The following is a 20,767-nucleotide window of genomic DNA, read 5'->3' on the forward strand; positions in this document are numbered from 1 at the left end:
GTTCCAGAAACCAGGTAGAGCAAAAGCAAAAAAGAATTAAATAAACACATAAATAAACAACAGGCTGAAAACGTGGTGAAATCACCCGGACGCGATAACTTTTCTTTTTTTAGATTGCTTTTGAAAACACTATTGGTTGGATGACTCAGTCTGTTAGTCATTCAGTTGACAGCAAACTCGCGCCTGAACTATCAAAGTACGATGCATTTTTTGGGAAAAGATTAATGCATGGGCATAAATCCCGGGGGGGACGGGGGTACCCCCCCACCACCCCCTTCCCCCCAAAAAAAACAAATTAATTATTAAAAATAAAAACTCTCAATTTTGAAAAATATATGTATATATACCTAAAATAATTGTCTAAGTAGTAAGAAAACCACTTTTATCATTTAAAATGCATTTAGAAACAGTTGAGTTCCCCCTCCCCTTCCTTAGATTGGCTCGGTCCACTCTGTGCTCACTCATCTCACCTACTCAGACACACGCACACACGTCGGGTGTGTGAGGCTGCTGCTGAGTTACTGTTGATTTCAAGTAAGTAAGTAAGGAGGGGGTTTTTAATCCACCTTAAAGCGATTCTCCTCAATGTAGTTAACACAGACTCTTTCATAAATTAGTTGCGGCAAAAAAATGCTTATTAAGGATGTAATTGTCCATGAATCTGCTGATTAAAATTACTTATCTAGTTAACGTTAGCTTGTTGCTAACGCTAAAGCCGTTTCCCATGCATTGTTGCATTTGTAACGACTTGGCATAATGTTAACTTATCATTAACGATTACAATTTGCATAATATTAGTTGTGTATTTGCCAAATGAGCACTGCTACAATGTGCACACTAACCCCACTGTATTTTTTTTTCAGTTTCTATTCTGTTCTACTCAATTAATTTGAAATTAAAATGTTAACCTTTTTTAATTCTTTGTTTTTATTGTTGTGATTATTTTTATGATAGTTTTGCATTTTTTATGTAAATCACTTTGAATTGCCATTGTGTATAAAATGTGCTACAGTATAAATAAACTTGCCTGGTGTCATGCATTGGATAAAATGACAGAGAAAATGGACATAATAATTTTTCAGTGCAGCTAAACGCCAAGTACAAAAACGTCAAATATTAAGCAATTTGGCTTTCAGAATGAGTGCTTATGAAAATACTAATGTCACAATATTAATCACAGGCGAAGGAGAAAGAAATGATTGAGGAACAGGCATGGCAGGGTCAGTCAGATGTACAGTTTCAGGTAAGGGTGTTGAGCTTTATTGAAGGGACAATGATAATTCTTTTGGGGGGTGAACAATTTTTTTTGTTTTCTGAGTTGTGGCTGTTTAGCAGATTTCACAGGCTCACTGATTTACAATATGATTGGTTATTTTAACGTTTTAAAGTTAGTTATTATGAGTATGGAAAATGTCTTTTCCTGCATTTATTCTGCTTCAGGAGTCTTGATTGTAAACAACACAACAAACAATGCAATAAATAGTTTTGAAGAAAAATTTGCTGTGATTGAACCTGAAAAAAACTTTGAGAATAATAATAATGATGAAGTCTCCATGCTATACTAATAATTATAATAAAACCATTTTTAACTGCGGGAATATATCTTTATTAGTAAAATTCGGCTGTATTATTTGTGTCCCCTTCAAAAAATGCTCGAAAGTAATTTTATATTTATTGTCCCCCCCCTATTGTTGAATCAGATTTATGCCCATGGATTGATGTAGTGAAAAGTGTTTCCCAAAACCGTAGTTTCTCTGTCACTAATAAATTGTTTGAACCATGGTAGTTATAATGTAAAACACCCATAATGAAACTCTAAACGGCGTAAAGTAACTACTTCTTTGGACAAAAAAGCACTTAGCTGACATGTATTCTAATCTCTAATATAAATCATATAAATCGTTAATGGTTGCAGGCCTAATTTACTGTAGGCTATTATATAAAAAAATAAAAATAATCCTACTTAACAATAATAAAAATAATATTGTATTATTATTATTATAACAGTAGGTTATTGTTCATTCATTCATTCATCTTCTGCCGCTTTTCCGGGGCCGGGTCGCGGGGGCAGCAGTCTTAGGAGAGAACTCCAGACTTCCCTATCCCCAGACACTTCCTCCAGCTCTTCTGGGGGGATCCCGAGGTGTTCCCAGGCTAGCCGAGAGACACAGTCCCTCCAGCGTGTTCTGGGTCTTCCCCGAGGCCGCCTCCTAGTGGGACATGCCTGGAACACCTCCCTAGGTAGGCGTCCAGGAGGCATCCGAAACAGATGCCCGAGCCACTTCAGCTGACTTCTCTCGATGTGGAGGAGCAGCGACTCTACTTCGAGCTCCTCCCGGGTGTCAGAGATCCTCACCCTATCCATAAGAGTGTGCCCTGCCACCCTTCGAAGGAAACTTATTTCGGCCACTTGTATCAGAGATCTTGTCCTTTCGGTCATAATCCAAAGCTCATGACCATAGGTGAGAGTAGGAACGTAGATTGACCAGTAATTCACAGGATGTTGTTTATTTATTTATTAGATTTTTTTTTTAAAGTCTACTCTTACAATTTGACACATTCTGCAGAAATGTTTTAACCGACCACATTTCTTAATAAATAACCTACTATAAATTAAAAGCATTACTGTATGCTATATATATTTTTGTTTTCACAAGCTTTGGAGACGTAATGTGCACATTTCTGTTTTTTAAAAAAAGTATATACCATTATATATATATATTTATATATATATATATATATATATATATATATATATATATATATATATATATATATATATATATATTAAGGGTGGAGCCGAACCCGAATACGGTATTCGGAAAGGCACGAATAGCGTGTTTTTACGAATACTTAATTCGAACAAATACTTGAAAAATTATTTGTATTTGGGAGCAAGAAAAACACTATATCAAAAAGCAGCGTTTCCTCATGAGACCATAGTGCATGCCCGCGTGAGTGAGTGAGTGAGTGAGAGAGAGAGAGAGAGAGAGAGAGAGAGAGAGAGAGAGACGCTCAGTCAGAAGTCGGAGGGCGCTTCTCCACAGCAACAGACAGAAGGCTCGGCTGAGCGAAAAAAATACTTCACTGCATCATTATTTTTGTTAAATAGATTTTTGTACCTTAATTGGGTTCCAAAGGCAGTTTATAAACTTGTAGCGGAGTTGAAGCGGAGTTTGATCGGACGTCTGACGTCTGCAATCGGGTGCTCTGTTTACGCAACGTTAGCTCTGTTAGCGCGGTAATTTAGACAATAGACTGTTGACAGAGTAACGTCAACGTTCGTTTATAAAGGTTAAAACGATGCTTGTGCAGTTGTGTCGAATAGTATGCACCTATGGGAGTTATATGGTACGTGTACATTACTGTCTTTTGCAGACAGCAAGATATATGCTATAGGCTAGTTAACCTTAGCATAGCTTCCCGTCACTTTTTATAAACTTAAAACTCCTCAAATACATTTGGGCACTATGAAAAAATGAGACTGCTGCTGAGCCATTTCTTGGTCCTCCACCAGTCAAAAGAAAAAAAAAACATTCAGGTTCTCTGTGGAAGCATTTTACAGTCAGTGGTGCTGCAGATAAAACAAAGTGATACTGTATAATGTGTGCAAAAGTGAAATCAGCAGAGGCAGAGATATTAAACATCTGTCAACATCTTCTATCCATAATCATTCATTCATTTCTTTTCGGCTAAGTCCCTTTATCAATCTGGGGTTGCCACAGTGGAATGAACCACCAATTTATCCAGCATATGTTTTACGCTGTGGCTGCCCTTCCAGCTGCTACCCAGCACTGGGAAACATCCATACACTCTCTTTCACACACATACAATAGGGACAATTTAGCTTACCCAGTTCACCTGTATTGCATGTGTTTGGACTGTGGTGGAAACCGGAGCACCCGGAGGAAACCCACGCCAACATGGGGAGAACCCAGTCAGGGCTCGAACCAGCAACCTTCTTGCTGTGAGGCGACAGTGCTACTCACTGTGCCACCGCGCAACCTTCTATGTAATGTATTATCACATGCACTAAAAGCATCCTCTCCTGATACTGTCTGTGAACCCCCCACAAGCATCAATCCCCTCAACCAGTCCAGCTATGTTCTGCTAAATCCTCCACAAGCACCAAACCATCAACACAGCCACATTCTGCCCCAGCAAGTCAGTTTCAAACATAAAAAAAAAAACTTTGTGTCTGTTTTGTGGCAGGCAGATGACAATAGCAGGGCTGTATCTTTTAGTATTATATAGAATACTTTTGTTCTGCCAGATCTCCCAGGCAGGGTTTTATTTAGATTTATTTAGTTAATTTTAGTTTTTGGAATTTTGTGCATTGGAAAGAAGTTCTTTCAGAAGAAGAACAGTTTTTTGAAGTATTATTTGTTTTTATTCTGTCTATTCAGTGTCCTTCAACAAGAACGGTGATGGTGGGGTTCATAATATTCACAATGGTATTTTATTAGTTGTTGGTTTAACCATGGATGAGATAATGGCTTCTATGTTATTATATTTTCAATGACATTTCTTGTCACATGTTCAAAAACAACAGCCAATATTGCATATCTATAATTTATATAATGGGTATAATTAAACAATACTTTCACTATAACGTAAATTAGAAGTGTAATAGAAAAAATATATATTTTTGCGCCATTTTGAATTTTACTCGAATACAAATACAAATACAAATACTTTTCCCCCCTCAACAAATACAAATACAAATACCGGCTGCTCTGCACATCCCTAAWWATATATATATATATATATATATATATATATATATATATATATATATATATATATATATATATATATATATATATATATATATATATATATATATATTAAAATACAAAACTGCAAACTAAGTATTTTATGTTTATTTATCAGAATCAGTTTTACTGCAAAGTGTTCTTTACACACACAATGCATTTGTTTTGGCTACAGAAGCTTCCAGTGTACATAAAGTGACAAGTGGCAACACGAAAATAAATATGCTAACTCAAATAAATAAGATAACTCAAACCATTTGAGGAAATCAATTGCAACAAACCATTTAAGTTCCAAAGCTAATTCTAATGAGTACTGTGAACTTAATCCATTTGAGTAAATGAAATAATTTGAGCACAGTAAAACCCAACAAATGAAAAAAGCTCAAACCAACTGAGTACTGTAAAGCCCAAAAAGTTAAGGCAACTCAAACTGTTTGAGGAAACCAATTGCTACAAAACATTTGAGTTATAAACTAAACTATGAGTACTGTGAACTTACACCATTCAAGTTGAAGTAATGAGGTACTTAATTGACTCATTACCTTCAACACTGAGTTCAAAACTCTTTTCAACTCTTTTCAAAAAAACTTTCAGTCAATTTTGAGTTAACTACACTCATTACATTTGATAAAGTTGACTGTTGGGTTTTACAGTGTGAGAAAAGACAACAAACATTAGACAGAGATGCAATTGGATGAAAGAGTTCTGGGTGATGAATTGTATGCACAGATTTGTTATAAGTATACAAGTTAAAAGGTGCTGTGTACAAATTCATATGAGAAAATATTGCATGTTTTATAAGTATTATATACAGTTAAAGTCAGAATTTTTAGCCCCCCTGAACGATTAGCCTCCATGTTTATTTTTTCCAGAATTTCTGTATTACAGGGAGAAGATTGTTTTCAACACATTTTTAAACATAATAGTTTTAATAACTTATTTCTAATAACTGATGTATCTTATCTGAGCCATGATGACAGTAAATAATATTTGACTAGATATTTTTCAAGACACTTCTATACAGCTTAAAGTGACATTTAAAGGTTTACTAAATTAATTAGTTAGATTAGGGTAATTAAGAAAGTTATTGTATAATGATGGTTTGTTCTGTAGACTATCGAAAAAATATAGCTTAAAGAGGCTAATAATTTTTACATTAAAAATGGTGTTTTAAAAAATAAAAACTGCTTTTATTCTAGCAGGAATAAAATAAATAAGACTTTCTCCAGAAGAAAAAAATATTATCAGACACACTGTGAAAATGTCCTTGCTCTGTTAAACATTATTTGGGAAATATTTAAAAAAGAAAATCAATAAAAAAAAAGGGGGGGGGGGGGGTGAGGGAGGCTGAGGGGGCTAATACTTCTGACTTCAAGTGTATTGTTATGAGGTGCTGTGTACAAATGCGTATGAGAAAGTATTGCACAGTAATTGTATAGACCAGGGATGGGCAAACTCGGTCCTGGAGGGCCAGTGTCCTGCACAGTTTAGCTCCAACCCTAATCAATCACACCTGCTTATAGATTTCTTGTGATCTTAAAGACACTGATTAGCATGTTCAGTTGTGTTTGACTAGTGTTGGAACAAAACTCTGCAGGGACATCGGCCCTCGAGAATCAAGTTTGCCAATCCCTGGTATAGACTATATGTATACACTGTATAGAAAATAATGTATGAAATTGTTTAAAAACAATTCGTGGAGGATCTTTACAAGTGTTTCATAACAGGATCCAACTCATTGTGGAAACATACCCAGCTCAATTATATGAAAAATAGTAATTTTGGTCCAAAACACAATCTGTTTTCTGACTGATTTTTACAGCATATTCTGTAGCTTACTCATATTTTAGATGCAGGTAATTTCATCTGCAGTAATATCAATTCTTTAACAGCATTTATTATACTTACAAAGTTAACCCTTACACAGAAATGAAAATGTACTATGTTTACTCAACCTAAAGTAGTTTAAAACCTTTATGAGTTTCTTCTGCTGACCACAAAATAAAAATTAAAAGACTCATAAAGGTTTGTATCCACCTAAGGGTGAGTAAACTGAGTAAAACTTTCGTTTTTGGATGTCCTCAACCCTATCCATTACACACCTCAGCTGCAGCAAATGTGTTTTACAATACAACATGAACTTAGTACACTGTAAAATAATTTTGTGTGTGTGTGTGTGTGTGTGTGTGTGTGTGTGTGTGTGTGTGTGTGTGTGTGTGTGTGTGTGTGTGTGTGTGTGTGTGTGTGCACTGCAAAAAATGCTTTTCTTACTTAGATTTTTTGTCTTGTTTCTAGTCCAAATATCTAAAAATTCCTAAATCAAGAAGAATTTTCTAAACAAGCAAAACATATAGTCTTGTTTTGAGAAATATTATGCCATTATTAAGTCAGTTTTTTTCTTAAAACAAGCAAAATAATCTGCCAATGGGGTAAGCAAAATAATCTTACGTCAAAAGAAAAAACAAGATTAATTTGCTTACCTCATTGGCAGATTATTTTGCTTGTTTTAAGGAAAAACTGACTTAATATTGGCATATTATTTCTCAAAACAAGGCAATATGTTTTGCTTGTCTAAAAAAATGCTTCTTGATATAAGAAATTTTAGATATTTAGACTAGAAACAAGACAAAAAATCTAAGCAAGAAAAGCATTTTTTGCAGTGTGTGTGTGTGTGTGTGTGTCTGCGTGTGTGCGTGTGTGTGTGTGTGTGTGTGTGTTATCAAGCAGGACTGGATGTTCTTCCAACAGCTGTTTCTGTATGTTCATCTATGGTCTACAACTACAGAAAATATTTATTGAGATTAAAATAAGGCTAAACCTGGAAATGCAATTTTTCATCCTGCATTTTATCACCCACATTTACACAGACTTATCGGTATGCCAAGGATAGGTCAAGATATACAGTATATTTATTGGCAGCGTTTAAGTGTTATAAGAGAGAAGTATGCCAGAATACAGGTAAAAGCCTTCTTGAAAATGGTCCAGTTTTGCTCTCCGTAATGAGAACGCTGAACAAATAGAGCCTCTACAGAGTTCATTAAGACTGCCTCACAACAATAACTTTCTATCAGGCTTAACTACAAAACACTAGCAGTCAGAACACAATTGGCTTTCACATTTCTGTAGTGTTTCAGAGCAGCTGTATAAATAGAGGTGACTGCTGAGCAATAGGTCTGTGATTTGACCTGGTTTACTTGTGTTCAGGCTAAACAGTGCAGTTTTCTTCTGCCTGCACCATATGTTGGCCATATGCTTTTCTATGAGACACCATGCCAAGAACCCTACAGCTTTACCCGAGAGGACATGCTTTTTGCTGGCCTACTTCACACTTTTAAATGCTTTAATTATAAATTTAAATGTCTGTATTCAGATAAGATGTAAGAAAATTATCAATTTTGTCAAATCATTTAAATTTAATCGCCATTTTATGTTCTTTCATTTATTCATTCTTTCATTCATTCATTTTCTTTTCGGCTTAGTCCCTTTATTAATCTGGGGTCACCACAGTGGAATGAACGGCCAACTTAACCAGCATATGTTTTACGCAGCTGATGCCCTTCCAGCTGCAGCCCATCACTGGGAAACCCATACCAATAAACAACATTACCTCCTCCACACTGAGGAAGGCACAACAACGCCTCTTCTTCCTCAGGCGTCTCAGGAGGTTTGGAATGAGCCCCCACATCCTTGGCTCGTTCTGCACCTGCATTGTGGAGAGCGTCCTGACTGGCTGTATCACCACCTGGTATGGAAACAGCACCTGCAGCAATCGCAAAGGCCTATATTGGATTGTGCGAACTGCTGAACACGTAGTAGGTGAGCTTCCCTCCCTCCAGGACATCTACACCAGGCGGTGCATAAGGAAAACCAAGAGAATTATCAGCGACTCCAGCCACCCAAGCCATAGACTTTTCTCTCTGCTACCCATCAGGCTGATGAACACTTAACACAACCCACACAAACTCTTCCATACCCTCACTGCACACCATCAATATGAAGCATGCACTGCACTTTAACCAGTTCATGCTTTAAACAATACTGCCTACAATTATGTGTACACCTATTCATTGTACCAGCGACGCTCCAGGGACAGACAAGTCTTCGCTGAGGCCATCTTCCAGCCTAAACCACGGCGAATGAAGCTCTGCACAAGACTTTTGGCCAACGGAGAAATTAAAATGGTCGTGCCCAACTGAGTCTGGTTCCCTCAAGGTTTTTTTTCTTCACTCCCATCAGGTGAAGGTTTTTTTCACTCTCTGCTGTCGCCACTGCCTCGCATGGTTCAGGATTGGTAGAGCTACGCATCGATGAATTTGCTCTTCAGTGTTTGAACTCTCAGTAATGATTAAATCACACTGAACTGAGGTAAACTGAACTGAACTGAACTTAAAACACTAAAACCTGAACCACACTGTTCCAGTTACTATGACCATTTATGTGAAGCTGCTTTGACACAATCTACATTGTAAAAGCGCTATACAAATAAAGCTGAATTGAATTGAATATCACTGTCAACACTGCCAGTTTTATACTGCCCTGTTTTTTTTTTTTTTGTTGTTTTTTTTTGGGAGTATGCTGTTGTTGTGTTGTTGTATTTTGCACTGTCTGTATTTTGCACTGTTGTTGTATTTGCATTATCTGTATTTTGCACTATTAGCACCTAAGCTTTTCACTAATCACAGCACACATTCTGCTAATGATGTGACTATAAAAATGATTTGATTTGATACACTCATTCACACTCATAAACTACGGACATTTTTTTTATTATTATTATTATTTTTTATTATTATTATTTTTTTTTTTTTGCGTACCCAATTCACCAGTACCGCATGTCTTTGTCAGGCATGTCTTTGGTCAAAATGTTTTAGCTATTGTTAAAACGTAAGAATAGTGGTCCATTAGTTATTGTTTTTACTAACAAGACCTAAATATGAATAATCTTGTAATGCATTTATCAATTGTAATTCAACATTAACTAATGCATTAATAAAATCCAAATGCAGCATGAGTTACCATGAACTAACATAAACTAAAGTTATTTAACTTGAGCCACATTAAGTAACGTTAACAAAGATGAATAAATGTGAATATAATGGAACAAAATTAAATACAAAAAAAAAAAAAAAAAAAAACATCTGAGGCAAAGTAAAGCAAAGGGATGCAAGATCATGAGTTCAGTTCCCAGGAAACATGGAACTGATGGCATATCAAGCTTGGATGCAAAGTTGCTTTGAATAAAAGCATCTGGCAAATGCATACATGTAAATGTGAGTATTTAGATATCCCAATAGACTATGCTAGTGACATTTTCAGGAAGTGGAAGCTACATCAACCACCTACACACTGCTCGAGTGATGCTGTTAGTTGTAACTCTTTGCACGACCTGAATAGGCACTTGGGCAGAATGAGCGCTTTCAAAAGCTGTTGCAACAAAAATATATGTGTAGAAACATTATGAATGGCTTTAATCAAGTAGTGCTACATGAATTTCACACATGGACACATAAAAAACAAAAATAATGATTTTTTTTTTTTTTTAATAGTACCGACTTTATACTCTATTCCCCCTCCAATACTCAAATACTAGCTCTAAAATGACATTGGTGAATGAGCAATGGTTTCACAAGACTGGACACAAGGTGTGTGTGTGTGTGTGTGTGTGTGTATATATATATATATATATATATATATATATATATATATATATATATATATATATATATATATATATATATATATATATATATATATTATAAATGTTCAGTTTCTGGCATTGATAAATCAGATCATTATATGTTGTTATACTGTATAACTAATTTCCAAGGTTTTTTTTTTTTTTGTTTTTTTTTTTTTTTTTGATCTGGCAACACTAACAAGTCAAAATATATATTTTTTTTCTGTACATTCTTAATAACACAAACAGAATATAGGCACAACTGACCCTAACAAATCCTAAGTTTTTTAAGATAAAAATCCATCTTAAAAGAGAGTGTTGTTATGGTTACCACAATATCAGTCATCACAATTTCTGTAATGTTCTGTACACATTGTGATATTCATTGGCATATTGTTTATAATATCTGGCATTTAATCATGTTCATTTCACACAGTTCAGTAATTTAGAGGACGGACAACTAAACTGATTCTCTGAAAAATACAGATATTGACAAGCGCATTTATGTAAAAAAAATATTTTAAACTGCGTAAGATCATAGGGACAGAGGAACTAGGGACCCATTACTGCTGCTAGATCTAGCTAAAATATGATAAACAAGCACAAAATGCTACAGAATGTAGTTGACAGTTCAGCGTTTAGTGCTTTATCATGTTCACAAACATCCTTAGTCACACAGTTCAGAAAAAAGCAAACATTTTACATAGCTGAACCTAATGAACCCAATGACTTATTTATATGTGTATCAGTGTTGTCTCTCTCTTCTGCATGCGAGGTGCAAAAAATCACAGGGAATGAGGGAACGTCTTCACACATTAGTGTCACCAGAATTTGCAGCAAGAAACAGCAAATAATAAAAGTGGCTATAATTTAGATAATTCTCTCCTTTAATTAATATAAGGTTGTCAGTTCTTAAATTTCAAGTGAATTGCATTTTTTCACCTTTTATTTATGCTTTTGAATTGCATTATGGGACCTTGATCTTTCTTCCAACAATTTTAAACCTTGAAAAGTTGGTGGTGTTGTATATTATGCTGCAAAAACCATTTAATAAACTGCCAGGACATTTTATGTTTTTTACACACATTTCTTATTAATTATATTATTTTAAACTATTAAAATATCAATAAAAATCACTTTGTCAAACCATAGACTTGAATTTTCAACATCAAAAGTTGACAGAGCAGAGATTAAGGTCCCAAGATGCAATTCACAATCGTTGTTACCGTCTCCAGCGATCTAGCTACTGCAGATCCCTAGAGAACCTTCACTTTTAAATATACATTACCAACCAAAACTTCCAGCATACACCTCACACACACCGGTTCCTGTTTGACACTGATTCCACACATGGCTGGTGACTCATCAATGACTTATATCTTGGACTATTTAAACATCACACACACACACACACACACACACACATGGCTGAGCCTTGTTCTTCACTGTTTTTAGCATCTCAAAGCGTTTATCCAATCTACTCATTCAGGGTTTGATCCTTGCCTGCTTTCTCTTTATTATTCTTTGCCGCCTGCACCGACCACTTGCCGGTTTATCGACTATGATTATAGATAACCTGTATGCTACTATTTGCTCCTGTGTTTGACCACTGCCTACATGACTATTCTTTGTTAATAAAATTTGCACGTGGATCCTCAACTCCATTGCCAGTGTCTAACATTACAACTTAAATAAACAGAAAACACTTGTGAATCACAAAAATAAAGAAACTGTTAATTAACAGATATTCACAGTGTACATATTTTAAGAATTATATATTATCATTATTATTTGTTACGACCATATGTTTGAGCCTGTATGTTTTACTTGAGTGTGTGTGTGTGTGTGCGCTTTCTTTTTGTGTGTGTTTTGGCTAGTGTTGTCAGTTATTTTGTTGATGTGACTTCAGAGTTTGAATTTTTGTTCTCCTTTCACTTTTGATTGTTGTTACCATCTTGTATGTGCGTATTTGACGTGCCCTGATCATTGGTGTCCGAATTCCCCATGGAATCTAGGAGTTTAGATGACACACAACTCACAACGCGGAAAACTCCACTGTCTAAACACATTAATTTAGAAGTGAGCACCACTCGCTGCAAGTTTTCGACGTATCTTTGGTTAGAAAAGTAGTATAGTATATAGTGTGTAAACAATGAAGATGTTTTGATTGTTTATTTTCTATTAGGTAGCGTAGAGGGTAAATTTTCAGCTAGTTTTGGGATATTTTTATATTGCTTTTGTTTATTTGGCGCCACTTAATTCTCTTTTACCCATTCATAACATACATTGATTTATTTTATTTTGTGAGATTCCAACTTGTATATAATATTTTGCTGTTTGAATTTCCACTTTTGTAAATAAATTAACTTATTTTTGCATTATTTGGTTGTCGTTTTGCTATTTTGCCACCGACTCACCACAATCTGGGTCACTTCAAATGTTACCTATATTTAACCCCTAGAGATAAACTTTAAAGTTGAACCTTATTATTATATTAATTTTAGGAAACTTTTACTTCTCTACTTTCCAAAACAATATATTACACTTTTAACCTTTTTTAAATGTAGCTGCGTAAAAAGTACTTTTAAAGGGGAGCAATTGGAGTAGACAAGATAGTGGTGTTAAACAAGCAGATTTTTATCAGTTAACATGTAAATTGGCTTGATTTTTCCAATGCATCGAACTGTGAAACTTTTCGCACAAGCTTGCGTTTCCGGTCTGACACATTTGCGTGCGTATGAATGGAAGTCTATGGGGAGAAAAGTGCAGTCTGACCGCAGCTTGAGTCTACAGATCTATTTGCAAGTCCACAACTCGTTGATTGAAGTGATTAATTTAAAATGAGTCTCCAGTAAATGATTCACTGATTTTACAAACTGATCTAAATGTGCTTCAACATGTGAATGTGGCTTCACATGTTTTCATTTAAATCATCATCAATCATTAAAGGGTGGTTATTAGAGTATGACAAGTTTAGGTATTTCACCTTGCAAAATTAACATTTATCAAATTATTTATTATTTAGTACTTTTAATTCATTTTCCTGCAGAGTAGTCCCTTTATTTATCAGGTGTCGCCACAGCGGAATGAACCGCCAACTTATCCAGCATATGTTTTACACAGCGGATGCCCTTCCAGCTGCGACCCATCACTGGGAAACATCCATACCCACTCATTCACTATGGCCAATTTAGTTTATCCAATTCACCTGTACCGCATGTCTTTGGACTGTAGGGGGAATGGAGCACCCAGAGGAAAAAAAAGAACATGCAAACTACACATAGAAATGACAACTGACCCAGCCGGGACTCGAACCAGTGACCTTCCTGCTGTGAGGAGACAGTGTTAACCACTTAGCCACCATGTCACTCTACTTTTTCTTTTAACACTTATGTCAATTAAAAATCAAGCACTTTCGCACTTTGACTCAACTAATATTGAAAAGGACAAACTTTTTTAGGGTCTTTGTATTTTTACTCAACTCTCTGATTTGTGTACTTTGCCCTCCACAAGTTAATTGTTTTAGAATAAGAAGTCCACCCTAATAAATTACTGTATGTATACAGAACTTAATTAAACAGTAAAAAGGGAAAAGACTGTAAACTTTTAATTAAAATTTAGCTGTAATGCATATTTAGCGTATAACAATTTTTTTTTATGTCAGCAAATGTTGTATTTCTAACTGTATACAATTAATAATACTGAAGTACAAGACTTTGCAATAAATCTTTAGGCATCTAGACAACAAACACTGTCTAATAAATCACCAAAAACAGCAAACAATGGGGGGTTGTGTATGTACTGCCATCATAATGATGTACACATATTGATGTGACGGTGGCACATTCTGCCTCTCAGCGGTGACACTCACCGATCACCATCATGCCTGCCGTCTCTCACAGCCTGTCATAAACACATTTATCAGCAAAGTGAGAGGAAATGATAAATACATGAATCAGTTTGCCTCTCTTCAGCATGCGAACCAGGACTGCAGCGTCACCCATCTGTCTGGTGAGTTCACGTTCTTCCCATCTACGCCTGCACTGTGTTGAATGTGCATTTTTGTGAAATTTATAGCAGTCTCTCTGTGAATCTCTGTGAAGGGAGGAGAGAAAAAAAAAGAGTAAAGGTGCCTTTCATTCCCCAGGCAAATGGCAGGAGGGAGATCCAGTGACAGATAGTTATGGTTCACAGCAGACAAGACACTAAATAGATTTATAGAAGTCTACAGATGTCAGGTTGAGTCAGACTTTTGAACATTATGATTGTGGCAATTTCAGAATGATATAGTAGATGACACCCTGATTTAATGAATCACATCTTATCGCTGATATCTCTATGCTTTTGTTTCAAAAGCAGACTTGAATCTAATTTTCGCCAATTTCACGCTCGCACTTTTATCACAAAGCCTCCTTTGGCATCCATCTGGTATAGATAACATTTTATGCACCAAAAAGGAATAAACTAGATTTATGTAACATACTGAATTCACCCAAAAGTGAGAATTCCTTATATAAAAAAGATGTATGAGACAAGTTTATTGTATTACTTATGTATGTTTTAAGTAGGTATTGTCATCTGTGTTCAAGTGCTATACTTGCAAATATACTAAACTAATACCCTTGTAAATATACAAGTAAAAGTTAGGGCCGCCTTATATCAAGTGGTACCAATAAGTTTATTTTGTTAAATTTTTTATTTGTAAAAAAAATGTTTCCATGCTTAAAATTTGGCAATCTCCTTTAACCGATCTGCACAAACAATAATGGATACATCCCATCAACAATTACTGACGGTGCTGAGACTCGAACCTTAAAAAAAAAGGTATCCACTACCTGACAAAAGTCTTAAAAGTATTAAGACATTTATGCTGCCCATTACATTACAAACCACAGCAGAGGGCAAATTCTTCAGCTGGATTGCGCTCCTTCACATACTTCAGCCTCCACACCAAGGTTCCTGAAAGCAAAGAAGGTCAAGGTGCTCCAGGCCTGGCCAGCCTAGTCACCAGACATAAACATTATTGAGCAGGTCTGGGGTAAGATGGAGGAGGCATTGAAGATGAACCAAAAGAATCTTGATGAACTCTGCGAGTCCTGCAAGAACACTTTCTCTGCCATTCCAGATGACTTTATTAATGAATTATTTGAGTCACTGAGGAGATGTATGGATGCAGCCCTCCAAGCTCATGGGAGTCATACACAATATTCATTCATTTTCCACTGCAGCATGACTTTATATTCTATACTGGTTATTATTTCTGTGAAGTGATAATACTTTTGTCTAAGCAAAGTCAGAGCTTGCTGTCCTAATGAAATCATTAAAAATCAAGGCATGATCATATTTTATTTTGGTAAAACTAAGTGTAATCTAGGGGCCTTTGACACCTTTAAAGTCACTTCTGATACCAAATGATCAACTAAGTCAAGTTATTATCTGTTGTTTCTAAACTAGGTTAGGCGACAAGACTTTTGTCAGGTAGTGTATGTGTTCAATATTAAAGCGGACCACTAATGCAAATATCCCTTTTCAACACAGTTGTGTGGGAACAGTCTGTGAATATAGCCAGCCTCTGATGGTAAAACTTAATTAATAATGTTTGTTATAATCAGACTAGATTGCTAGATAGACATTCTCACTTGTACATGTCATTGGAGGGGAAAGCTCCACCCATTAGTGAACATTTCTCCTTCATTAATCTCATTATCCCTCATTGACCTGGGCTAAGTGAGAAGCAGCCGTTTTGAATCTGCTGCAGTGCTAACGCTTGGGCATTTTTTTAGCTCTGCCTCTTTTTCATAATAGGGCTGAAAGTATAATCTCTTTTTAATTTAAAACAACAGTTACCGGAATACCACAATTTGGATCAAAGCCTAAAAGAGGCAGTTTCAAAGAGTTATACAACATTATTTATGGTGTACTTTGAGCTGAAAATTCACATACACACTCTTTGGATATTATAGACTTATTTACATTTTGCAAAAAGCAGCCTAATAGGTCCCCTTTAAATATATTTCTGAGAAGTACATAAAAGTATGCTTTATTTTTTAGTTTGAATGAAGTATACTAATAGTACACTCATAAAAGACATGCATTATATAGATGCATTTTTATATTCACTTCACAAAATAAATCTAGTGTTTTGACAGTAACTGCGTTTCATAAAGCTGTTACTATCAAAGTTTTGATTTGCATTTCCATGAAGTTGAATATATTAGTGTATGCTCGGCTAGACCACTCAACAGTTTCTTCCCACAGGCTGCTAAAGCCCTCAACTCAAGTCAATTTACCCCCTTCTGAAATCTCTTAAATAGCTTTTAAGTCCAGTGTTGTTTGTATTTAAGACTAATTTATGTAGCACTGGTGTCCTGTGCAGGGGCAGACTTTTTTTGGGACCTAAGCAATTTCAGGTATGAGTCTCCAGCATTGAAACTCAAACTATCTTTCTTTCTTTCTTTCTTTCTTTCTTTCTTTCTTTCTTTCTTTCTTTCTTTCTTTCTTTCTTTCTTTCTTTCTTTCTTTCTTTCTTTCTTTCTTTCTACTGACATTATCATTACATTACTATCATTGTTGTCACAGTCACTTCTTACAACTGATAGATTTTTTTTCTCTATCTATTTTATTTATATCTATGCTATTTGCTTCATTTAATAACTGTTAAGGCAATGCAGTAGCACAGTAGGTAGTGCTGTCGCCTCACAGCAAGAAGGTCGCTAGTTCGAGCCTCAGCTGGGTCAGTTCAGTTGGCGTTTCTGTGTGGAGTTTGCATGTTCTCCCTGCGTTCGCATGGGTTTCCTCTGGGTGCTTCAGTTTCCCCCACAGTCCAAAGACATGCGGTATAGGTAAATTAGGTAGGCTAAATTGTCTGTAGTGTGTTTGTGAATGAGTGTGTGTGAATGTTTCCCAGAGTTGGGTTGCGGCTGGAAGGGCATCCCCTGCGTAAAAATGTGCTTGATAAGTTGGCGGTTCATTCCAAAAAAAAAAAAAAAAGAATGATTTTTGATCATGTTGTAAAAAACTTTTTTTATATGTATATTGGATTTTTTTTTACCACAGAGGTGAATCTTGTACCCTGTTTTGTTTACTAATGAATTAACTTGTTAAAAATACTACATTGAAAAAACATGTCACTTCGGTGTTTTGGGGATTAAACCAAATGTTCTCAATACACATCACAAAGATCTTGTGGTCTGAAACAAAAGCCCCTTTCATACAGTGATACGGGTAAGTATCTGGAAAATTTCCACAATGATTTTACCGGTATATTCAAAAAAGCGCTGTTCACACAGGCAAGACATCCCGGAAATATTGCGAAAAAGACCTTTCACACATCCATTCCAAAATACCGGTAAATTCTGATATCATTAACCAGAAATGGCCTCCAAATGGCTGTGCGTATTTGTAAACATAGAAGAGGTTGGGCTTTGGTTGATGGTTTCACTTGTATTTAAAGCTTCAGCACTCATGTAAGCTGGAGATACCCAAAGGCAGAAGCACAAACCACAGCTAAATGTTTACATATTTTACTACATTACTATTTTCTATTAATGTGCTTTGATGTAAACTGTAGATATACTATATTAGATATGTATACTAATGTGCTTTGATGAAACATATGAGGAAGCATTATCAAATGTCAAGATGTACATAATTTGTGTATCTGCTGGTGCTCACCAGAACACTCCTTCACTTCACGTGCACACGCCTCAAGCAACTGAAGCAGAGCTTGAAGGTAAACAAACAGCGGTTTATTATAGGCATTTTATCGATAATTTTTCCCACAGTTGGCATTAAGAAAGAACATAGAAACGTTATCTGACTAACATCAAGCAGCTAAATGTATCTGGAATAATATTCAAGGCTTTTATTTTCATAAACAGCATGGATGTGAATGCATCTGAATGTTCTGATTGGCTGGACTGAACATCTCACATCAGAGCGTTCTAAACATAAATGCACTCTTTTTTCTTTTTTTGACTACTTTTTCCGGAAAATTTCCGGTATTATCTGTATTTTCAAAAAGGGCCTGTTCACACATAATCCCTTTCTGGAAGATTGCCTGTAATTTTATACTGTATGTGTGAAAAGGGGCTAATGATTATGTGGAATGAAAATGTCTGCAATGAAACCCTGACATCAGATTTTGAAAGAATGACTTGTAGAATTGCAAGAATAATCAATTTAAAGTTTTGCACTCAGACATTTTACAAAGTAGTACCACAATAATTAAAAATGAAAAAAGAAAAAAAAAAAGCGCTCTGGGGTAAGTTTGAATGTAAGGTCGGTGCTCTTTGGGTAAGGGATTCATCAAATCTGCAACAAGAATCAGTCCAAGGCACTCGAGTAAAGTGAAAAAATTAAAAAGCCTTTATTCACATGGCTAAATCTCTAAAAACCTACGCGTTTCGGCAGGAGTCTGCCTTCATCAGGGTAACAGTGATCAGGTGTGTCTAGAGTCTCTTTTGAGTACTACGGTCACATGACTCATTTAAACATCTCAAATAGCACTCAAATAATTTAACAAGCAAACTCTACTACCATCATAAAATCGGCATAGATGCACATACACCCACTTGCATTTGTGGGAAAAGAGAGAAGAAGAAAAAAAAATGTATATATATATATATATATATATATATATATATATATATATATATATATATATATATATATATATATATATATATATATATATACATACATATACACATACATATATACATATATACACACATATATATACATATACATATACATACACATATACATACACATACATACATACATATACATACATATACACATACATACACACATATATACACATACACATACATGGATAATATTTTTGCCTCAAAAAAGAAAAAACATTTTAATCTTTCAAAAGACGAGATTAACGCTTTGGACTGGTTATCAAATAATGACAATCTTATTATTAAAAGAGCGGACAAAGGTGGTGCCGTGGTATGGGGCAGAGATGAGTATATCAAAGAAGCCTTACGACAACTACAGAACTGTGAGTATTATCAACCTTTGAAATTCGATCCGGCAGAAAAGATAAAAACGGAACTGATGAAAATACTGACATTTGCTAAAACCGAAGAATGGATTACACAGAATGAGTTTGAATTTTTGTGGTCAAAAGAATCTAGAATCCCTACTTTCTATATGCTGCCTAAAATACATAAAAGTTTAGAAAATCCACCCGGCAGACCTATAATTAGTGGGAATGAATCGATCACAGAACCTGCCTCAAAATTTGTGGACTATTTTATAAAACCTATTGTTAAAGATCTGCCCTCTTACATTCAGGACACGACTCAAGTACTAAATACTATTAAAAATATGCAATGTGATAAAACCTGTATACTGGCAACTATGGATGTTTAATCATTATATACAAATATAGATCATAGAGAAGGTCTAGAAGCATTGTTATACTATCTAGAAAAGAGACCATCGCCAAAAAAAAACACCAACATGTTTTATTGTACAGCTGGCTAAATGGACATTGAAAAATAATGTTTTCTTGTTTCAAGATCAACTTTATAAACAGATTAAGGGAACAGCTATGGGAGCTTGTTTTGCCCCAAATTATGCAAATCTATTTTTGGGATTATGGGAAGAGAGATTTGTATATTCTGAATCAAATCCTTATTTGAGTAGCATTGTGTGGTGGGGTAGATATATAGATGATGTTATTCTGATATGGTCTGGATTGGAGGCAGATTTGAGGCAATTTCATGCTTTTTTAAATAATACTAATGCAAATCTGAGATTCAGTTTGGATTTCTCATTCACTCAAATAAATTTTTTGGACTTAAACATTTTTAAAGATACTACAGGAAAATTACACACCACCATTTTTAGAAAAGAAACAGATAGAAATACAATCCTGAGAGCAGATAGTTTCCATCCTCCATGGCTGATCGAAAATATTCCTTTTGGACAATTTCAGAGATTGAAAAGAATTTGCGACAAAGAAGAAGATTTTGAGATCAAATCACAAGACATGGTTCACAGATTGAAACAACGGGGTTATAAAAACAGAGTAATTTATAAATCTTGTAATAAAGCAAAAGATAGCAACAGAGATGAATTATTAATAAAAAGACCCAGATTGAACCAGTCAGAAAGTTCTGTTTATTTCGTCACACAATACAGTACCGAGGCAAATACAATAAAGAGAATTATAAAAAATAATTGGAATATTTTGATGAGTGACCCCCATCTTAGGGAAATTTTACCTGTGTCCCCCTCTGTAGTCTTTCGAAAAGCTCCAACTATTAAAGATAAACTTGTGAGAAGCCATCTT

General features: G+C 35.2%; 1 long non-coding RNA gene across 1 annotated transcript; it reads left to right on the forward strand.

The window, feature by feature from the left end:
- The first annotated feature begins 410 nt into the window (after window positions 1–410).
- On the forward strand, window positions 411–9,292 carry LOC141375442 (uncharacterized). Its single transcript, XR_012383501.1, has 3 exons — window positions 411–534; window positions 1,181–1,243; window positions 8,255–9,292. It is a non-coding gene; the product is annotated as an uncharacterized lncRNA (long non-coding RNA).
- Window positions 9,293–20,767: the final 11,475 nt, after the last annotated feature.

The sequence above is a fragment of the Danio rerio genome, chromosome 7 (assembly GCF_049306965.1).
Source record: "Danio rerio strain Tuebingen ecotype United States chromosome 7, GRCz12tu, whole genome shotgun sequence".
Lineage (NCBI taxonomy): Eukaryota > Metazoa > Chordata > Actinopteri > Cypriniformes > Danionidae > Danio > Danio rerio.